The 8,085-nt window shown below is 40.6% G+C and overlaps 1 pseudogene; it reads right to left on the bottom strand.

Annotated features, from left to right (window-relative positions):
- Nucleotides 1–267: 267 nt before the first annotated feature.
- LOC149996500 (ERBB receptor feedback inhibitor 1-like) overlaps nucleotides 268–8,085 on the bottom strand; it is a 33,023-nt pseudogene continuing 25,205 nt past the window's right edge.

The raw sequence follows: 8,085 nt of genomic DNA, 5'->3' as shown, positions 1-8,085 counted from the left end.
CATGGGGGCCATGACCCTGCTGAAGTAAGATGGAAAGCTTTTATTTTTAAAAATATTTTATTTGTTTATTTTTAGAGGGAGGGGGAGGGAGGGGAAAAAGAGAGGGATAGAAACGTCAATGTGTCATTGCCTCTTGCATGCCCCCAACTGGGGACCTGGCCTGCAACCCAGGCATGTGCCCTGTCAGGGAATCGAACTGGTGACCCTTTGGTTCCCAGGCTGGCACTCAATGCACTGAGCCACACCAGCCAGGGCAATGGAAAGCTTTTAGAACTCAGTGTGTGGGGAGTTACTCTGTGACAAAGTTTCTCTTGGTTGTGCTTTGGGAGGCCTGTCTTAATCATCGTAGGTGTTAGAAGGAACCTCTGTCCACCACTTTCTGTGACCTGGCTTCACCCGCCTAGGAGCTATGGGGATCTTGGGGAGGACCCCAGGTTTGTCTTCACTGGAGTTTGGAGAAGCTCTGTGTAGTAGCTGGATCTCCGTACGGCTGGCTATTTAAAGGATCCAGCTGGTCCCAAATGAGACCTTTTCAATCTTGGGTGGGTCTGAGGTGAGGAGGGGCTGAGTGCTGCCCACCCGCCTTTTGGTCAGGTGCCTGGCTGAGATCCAGAAACAGTCTAGGAGTCTAAACGGGTAGTTGATTCGTCCATACCCATGGAAGCTTCACCTGCCAGGAATGCTGTAGTTGAATTCAGGTGTGCAGTCTTCTGAGAGTAAGTCTGTGTCAGAGCTGATGAAAAACTCCAGAGCACAGTCCCTGTTTTCCAGTGAGAGGCAGCGGGGGGAGGGGCCTGGAGCCCCCTCACAGGGTGCCAGCGCAGGGGAAAGGGACTGGCTCTTCTTCATGGGTGTGAGAGGAGGTGGGAGTGCACAGCCGGCCCATTTACAGAGAGTTTCTTAAAACCATCTACAACTTGCTTCTCATCGTGGGGTCCCAAGTTTCCACTTGGGGGAAAGTAAGAAGGGGCTGGCTGGACTTCTGAGCGGGCCCTGCCCTGCAAAGTGGTGGCCATTCATCGCAGCGAAGTTCCAGGCACGCCCAAGTGACGTCCGGTGCCCCTGAGTGGTAGCCTCACACTGTAGGCCACGGTGATGGGGCCGATGTTTAAACAGTTATTTTCAGACTCCCTGCGACTGCTCAGCAGGTGTCCAAGGTCCCCACGGCCTAGCCATCATGCAGAAATTCAGATTTCTTGCACAGCAAATCCTGCGATGGACATGGTGCCTCCGCCGGCAGGTTTTGGTCCCCAGCAGAGCCTCGGCTGCCCGCCCCGCCCTCCCCACACGTCTGTCTAGGCTGGCTCAGCGCCAGGGGCTGGGGGCCAAGGCACTGCAAGCGCTTCGCTCCTCAGAGCCACCTGCTTGCTCCCATGGTGCTTCCTGCTGTCACTCAGCTGCCCTTATCTGTTTTCTAAAGGCCAGAATTTTAGGGGTGGTCCCAGGGGAGGATCTCAATAGCCTATTCATTAGCTTTCCAGGTGTGCCTTTAATATACTAATTCATCAAACATGAGTGTTTAGAGAGGTCAGAGTCCTTCTCTGGTCAGTTTCACCTTCAAAAAATGTCACGGAAGGGGGACATGGACAGAGGCTGGTCCACCCTGGCCAGTATGGAGTAGTGTAAACCATTTGTGTCTTGGGTTAGGAGAGGTAAGACCTTGCGATTTATTAGCTGGCTGTCAGTAGCTTGGCTGTTTCGCTGTCTGTCTCAGTTTCCCCATTCCACTTGCCTAGGAAAAGGAATTTTCCTAGCTTCTTACTATTCTGACTCACTAATTCCTATAGTATTTAAATGGCCAGTGCTGTTGTATCAAAAACCTAGAATGTGCCACATCAGCTGAGCAGTCGGGAGAGGAGAAAACCGATCACAAGCAGAAACACTGGTGTTCCATCTAATCCAGTGACAATGTTTTTGGTAAAATCACCAGTGTGAGAAAACTTGAAGTCAGACCTTGTGCCTACTGAGCCTTTAGCTCCAGCGTACAAGGTTGAAAAGCAGTAGGTATCTTAGGTGTGCGCATGGGTCATCATTGGCTGCCAATTAGCAAGATATTGTACGAAAAACATGAGTCTGGGAAAGAATTGGCTGGTTTGGAGGGAGATATTGAAGGGAGCAGAGAAAGCCCAGAAATCGAAAATGTTAGATGGCTGGAAAAATTTTACTCTGCTGGACTACAGAACAGTAAAAGATTAGACAGAAATGTTTTGAGTACCTGAGACCCATTAAAAATCAGCCTTAGGTAAAAATTCTTTCAGTAATAGCTACATTTGCATATCTAAAAACTCACTAATGTGTTATGCTAAATTTAACTAAATTGATTATTAACCTTGAGATACCTTTTGTGATTTAAAGAACTGCTAGAAGTTAGGAAATTTGTTTTTTATAAAGATATGTTCTGGATCAAATCCTAAGGCAGAGTTCCCAGTCTGACTGGAGCAAACCATAGAGGTGGCCAGAGGTGACAATAATGGTGACATTTTCCTGTGGGGTGGAAGAAACTTTCCTCTCAAGGGTCTTTTGGCTGGTCTAATAACGAGACAGATTATTCAGAGAAAATAACCAAATGTAATTACATAAGTATGCATGGTAGGCCCCAATACACAAGAGTCAGAGACCCTACCTACACGAGAGGTTCAAAGGCAGGAAGTTAAAATGAGATGTGTATGACATTCTGGGCTAAGGATGAAGAAAGACATCTGGGGGCTTCAGAGGGGAGGAAGGTCATTTCAGGAAGAAAAGAAGAGCAGATGTTCAGTAATTAGTAGTTTGTGCTGCCCTATAGTTAGCTCATAAAATGTTATTTCTGGTGATAACTTTTATTATGGAGAAGGACCCATATTTAAATTCTTTAAAGGAGAGGTAAAAGTTTCTCTTGAGCCTAAAGAGTCTTGATTACTTTCAGCTCAAAGTAGTGCACATGCCAAAGTGGTATAATTTGGAGAAGCCTGTTCTGAACCCCTACACCCACTTAACCAAAATAATGCATGTTGTACACACAGTTATTGAGCAATTCCTACAAGCATGGTGTTGGGGTGTGTCAGCTGTTATGAGACCCAAATTGGGTGTACAAAAGCAGAAGTAACACAGAGAACTAAAATACAAAGTAAAACATTAAAGACAGGTAGAAAATCTTATAAGATTTTAGAATTTAAAACAATTGCCAGCTAGAGCTTTGATGGAAGTCTCATGTCATATAAAACATTTGACCTGGGCTTCAAAGGACCAGTAAGACTTTGATATATAGTAAGAAAGAGCGGTGGGTAAGTAGAAAGACATGGTTAAAGGCAGGACGTGGGAAAGCGTCCTTTTGGGCTCACATATATTTAGGTGAGTAATATTTAGAAGATAAGCCAGAGATTTGAGAACCCTGGATTTGACACTAAGAATGTGGTAAATTAGGTATTAAATGATGTGGGGGCCTTCAAATATTATCAGCAACATAGGTGTGTGGTCAGGACTGTGGTATCAGAATATAACATCATTTGGAGAGAGAATGAAATGACGAAGACCTATTTGCAGATCGTCCCAACAGGTTTGGCAGTGGGAAAGGAGAAGAGGGACAGATGCTTTAACAGAAGAAATTTAATAGGATCAGGGAAATGCCTGAATATAGGAAACAGAGGAGAGGTTCAAGATTTAGAATTTATAAGCCTTGATTTCTCAGTCTGTCCATACTTATGGAAATATAAGAATGAATTGTATTTTGTAAGAATTTTGTGAAATTCAAAATCCTGAACTGGTCATTACTTTTCTCAGTTAAGCAAAGTATCATATGATATCACCTAATACAGGAAACTAAAGAACAACACAAACGAACTAAATAGGCAAAGACTAGAATAGTAGTCAGTAGGGGGGAGGGGGGAGGGAGAGAAGAGGGATAAGTAAGGGAAGGGTCTAGTTAAGGAACGTGTATGAATGACTCATGGACATGGACAACGGGGAGGGATATGCTTGTGGGAGAAGGGGTGGGCTGGGAGGGGGGAGCAATGGGGGAAAAATGGGACAACTGTAATTGAAAAATCAAAAATAAAATTAAAAAAAAGAAATGAAATGTTAAAAAATATTTACTATCTGTTGCTTAGTATAAAAGTCTCTCTCTAAGTTTAATGATAGACTTAGAAGTACATCTAATTTTCCACCTAAATTTCTGTCATGATTGCTATAGGAAATTATGATTGCTTAAAATTGTTGACATGATAGAATGTTAATGTCATCATAAGTAAAGACCTGAGTATGTTTGAGTCCATGCTCTGAGAACTACTGTCTTTGAGGCACCCTGGCAAGTTGCTTTAGCTCGTTGAACTTCAGTTTTCTGGTAAATTGGGAATATTAATACTATCATCTAGCTTGAAGAGTTGCGATGAATGAATGGGTTAAGGCATTAAAAGTGCTCAGAATGTGGCAGACTCTCAATACACGCCATTGTCTGCTGTTGCTGCCACACTGGTTACTACTGTTGGCTTTTTTGGCTCATGTCCCATGTGAATGCACGAAAGAGTTCCAGAGACATCACTCTGTGCACTTGGCATAATTGCACAACATCAAAGATGAGATTAAGTCCTTAATAATGGAACTGAAGGTTAGCCACCAATTTGTATGGCCTTCAGCAAGTAATTATATTTCTGTGGGTTTCATTGGTAAAGTGAAGGATTCTTGTCATGTGATTTCTAAGGTCCTTTCCAGCTATATTTTTCTGACTATGTTCACAGGACTCCCTTCTGTATGGGGCAGGAATCATGACTATTTTGTTTAGCATTATTCCTATTACCTAGCACAGTACCCACTGCTTAGTAGGCTTTAAATATATATTATGCATGAATAATAGTGTAGTTGCATTGAAGTCCATCTAATGAAGGGACCCATGGACTGGGTTATTATTTATGCTACAAAGTGGAGTTTTATGACGGGCTTATGTCTTATGATTTCTCTATTCCTCTTTATAAAAGTGAAGAGGGTAATGGTATCAATCTAAAACCACAGACCGGGCACTGAGAATTAATCAATCTATTACAGTTGAGTCTTTCAGTGTAAACACTGCACCAGGGTCAATTACAATCAGGGGTAATTTTCAGATAGCAATTATGAGATTGTAAGTTAATGGTGTTTGCATATCAGAAGATATTCATAAATATAGTAACTTAATACTTGAAAACCTAAAACTTGAGTGAGAGTTTATCAACAGTGTTTGGTAAACTGGCAGTGTTTGGCAGCAGGAGGAGATTCCATGCTTGGATGTTAAGTGAGGGCTCACAGAGAAGGACACTAAATAGAGGAAGTGGGGAAGAGGAAAGTGGTTGAGAGGAAGCTCAGAGTGGGCACTAGAAGAATGAACTACAGTCAGCAACAGGGACTGGAGGCTCTTGCCACTAGGAAATTACTTGAAATGTTATGCTTTATATGGGTCTGGGCTTTCTGGGGTCACATAGGATGGGATCTTAGAACACTTTTTTTGTGAATAGCAAAGTGATCAGTGATCCCAAAAAGCTGGAGCAGGTGAGACATGCGAAACTCTGGTATCTTTCCATGAAATTCAGCATAGTAAACCTTCACTGATGGACAACTACCCTGGATTGACTACTTAAACTGCAAAGTAGGCATTACTATATCCATTTGATGATGAGAAAACTGTAATTCTAAGATTGAATGATTAAATTTATTTAAAAAAACAAAGAACTTAATTGTGAACTTGATTTTGTTTTGTCTGATGTCAATTCCTAAAATAGTTTCATTACAGTGTGTTGTGGGTCTTAGGATCCATTTGTTCTGACAGTGCAGCTTCCCATGGGAAGGTCATAAAACTACCTCTGATTTCAATATTTCAAGATCAGGAGTAATGACCAGTGATAAGATTGAAAATACCATAGCCCCAAGAAATATCAGATAGTATATTATTGTTGAGGGATTTTCTAACAGAGCTTAGCACTATTTTTCCTTATATATGCCATATTTTTTTTACGTAGGAATTATATTTAGTGTTAGCTTTTTTTTTTTACTTAGATTTTTGTGCCCTTGCTAGAAAATGTTTAGGGAATAGAGTTTAAAATGTGGAAAAGTTTTGATACTTTATGAATAAAAGAGAACAGGATGTTTGAAATAAGGATAATTGCAAAATCTATGACTTCTGTTTCTAATTCAAACAAAAATTTCATAAACCAAGTGTGACTAGAAATGTATACCCCACTTTCCAACATATATATATATATATATATATATATATTTTTTTTTTTTTACTTGAAAATGAAAGCTAACTTTTACTTATAGAAGTTCTGGATTTGGATTTTTGAGGTGTAGCCTTTTTTATGATGACTGCCTGACCAATCAAGCACAGGAAAAATGTCCTCAATAATTGGTTAATTGAGCCACCCTCAGGGACTAACAGGGCAATTGAAACACTTCTCTCTCATTTTGAGGGTGAAACATGCTGATGTGTTTCTAATTAGCCAATTAAATGTGTATTCTCCTCATTGACCATTTTAAGCTCACTGGAAATTTTATTTCCAAATGTTGAATGAGAAATGAGTTCAACCCAATAGTTTCGGTATTCTCCCACTGTACATTTATGGTCAGTTTATTTTCTAAGTTCTCATTTAAATTCTGAAGTGAGTGAAGGGTTAGGTATTTTTTAAAAGTAAGTCATAAAAAGCAAAAGACAATACAAGTAAATATTGCACTCCTGGATGCAGAGAAATATTTTAGTTTGGAAACAGAAGAATATGTGTAAGAAAATGCTGACAGATCTGACAGAACAAGCTTTATTTATTTTTTTGCCCTTTTATCCCAATTTTTTTTGGTGTTTTTTATGTGATTGTGCTTCTTGGAGTTTATTGATTTTTCTTAAATATATAGATTAATTTTTTTCATCATATTTAGGATATTTTCAGCTATTATGTATTTTAACATTTCTTCTCTCTCTCTTCCCACTCCCGCTTTATTTTCCTCTACCGCCCACCCCTCAAACCCAGTACTACCATTATGTGTATATTGGGGTATTTCATGGTGCTTTACATATCTCTGCACCTCTGTTAATTTACTCTCTTTTTTTGGATTATTTCTACTGGTTTATCTTAAAGTTTGCTGACTTTTTTCTTCTGCCAGTTCAAATATACTGTTGAGCTATATTGATTTAAAAAACTCCAGTGTATATTTCAATCCAGAATTTCTATCTGGTTCTTTAAGGAATTTCTCTCTCTTTATTGAGATTCTCTATTTAATAATAAATTTGATTTAATAATACAACTTCCATTACTTCTTCGGGCATGGTTTCCTTTAGTTCTTTGAACCTATTTTCTAATAGTTACTTTGAAATCTGTTAGGTCTGACATCTGGGGCCCTCACAAGCAATTTCTGTTGTTTGCTTCTTTTCTGTTTGAAAGTGGGTCACACTTTTCCTGTTTCTTTGTGTATCTCATATTTTTTTTGCTGAAAGTCGGACATTTTTAGTAACACGTGGGAACATCTGGACACTGCTTTCCCTTCCATTTCTGGGGCTTGGTCTGGTTTTTGTTTGCTCATGTGTTGTGTGACTTGGCTGGATTCTCTCAGCGACCCCGTTTTCCATGTAGGGGGAGCCTCTGCTGCTGCCCCTCGGAGAGGCCCTCCTTGGGCGTGAGCACAGTCGTCTTGCGCTAACAGCGGTTTTATCAGGGTCTCTTTAACTTTCTCTTTTCCTGATTTCTCTGTTCATCTGCCTGTTTCTGTGGGTATCACACCTAGCTGTTGGGCTCTGTTAATTTATGGCTGATTTCTGTATTGTTTTAGTCAATGCCCTGGGGCTTAAGTTGCGCTATCATCTGATCCAATTAATTTTGGGATAGGGTATTTTTTCAGGCCAGACTTGAACTAGCTCTGTCCCCAAGGTCACTTTTCTCACCTGTCTCTTTCTCTCATGCTCTGTGGTAAACTAACTGACCTCCATTTTAGTTTGTTGCTCTCATAGAACTGCAAACCTTCTTTTAATGGCTTGTTACCCAAAACATTCACTCTTTTGAAACCCTTAGGCTCGAACTACCCATAGTCTGCTTTAAATAATGTCAGTTATTTTGAGGATAGTTTCAGACTTCTCTGTTCTTGTTGACTGCCTCT

This window comes from Furipterus horrens, unplaced genomic scaffold (assembly GCF_987537825.1).
Source record: "Furipterus horrens unplaced genomic scaffold, mFurHor1.1.pri manual_scaffold_12, whole genome shotgun sequence".
Classification (NCBI taxonomy): Eukaryota; Metazoa; Chordata; class Mammalia; order Chiroptera; family Furipteridae; genus Furipterus; species Furipterus horrens.
This window is presented reverse-complemented; position numbering and strand designations above follow the sequence as displayed.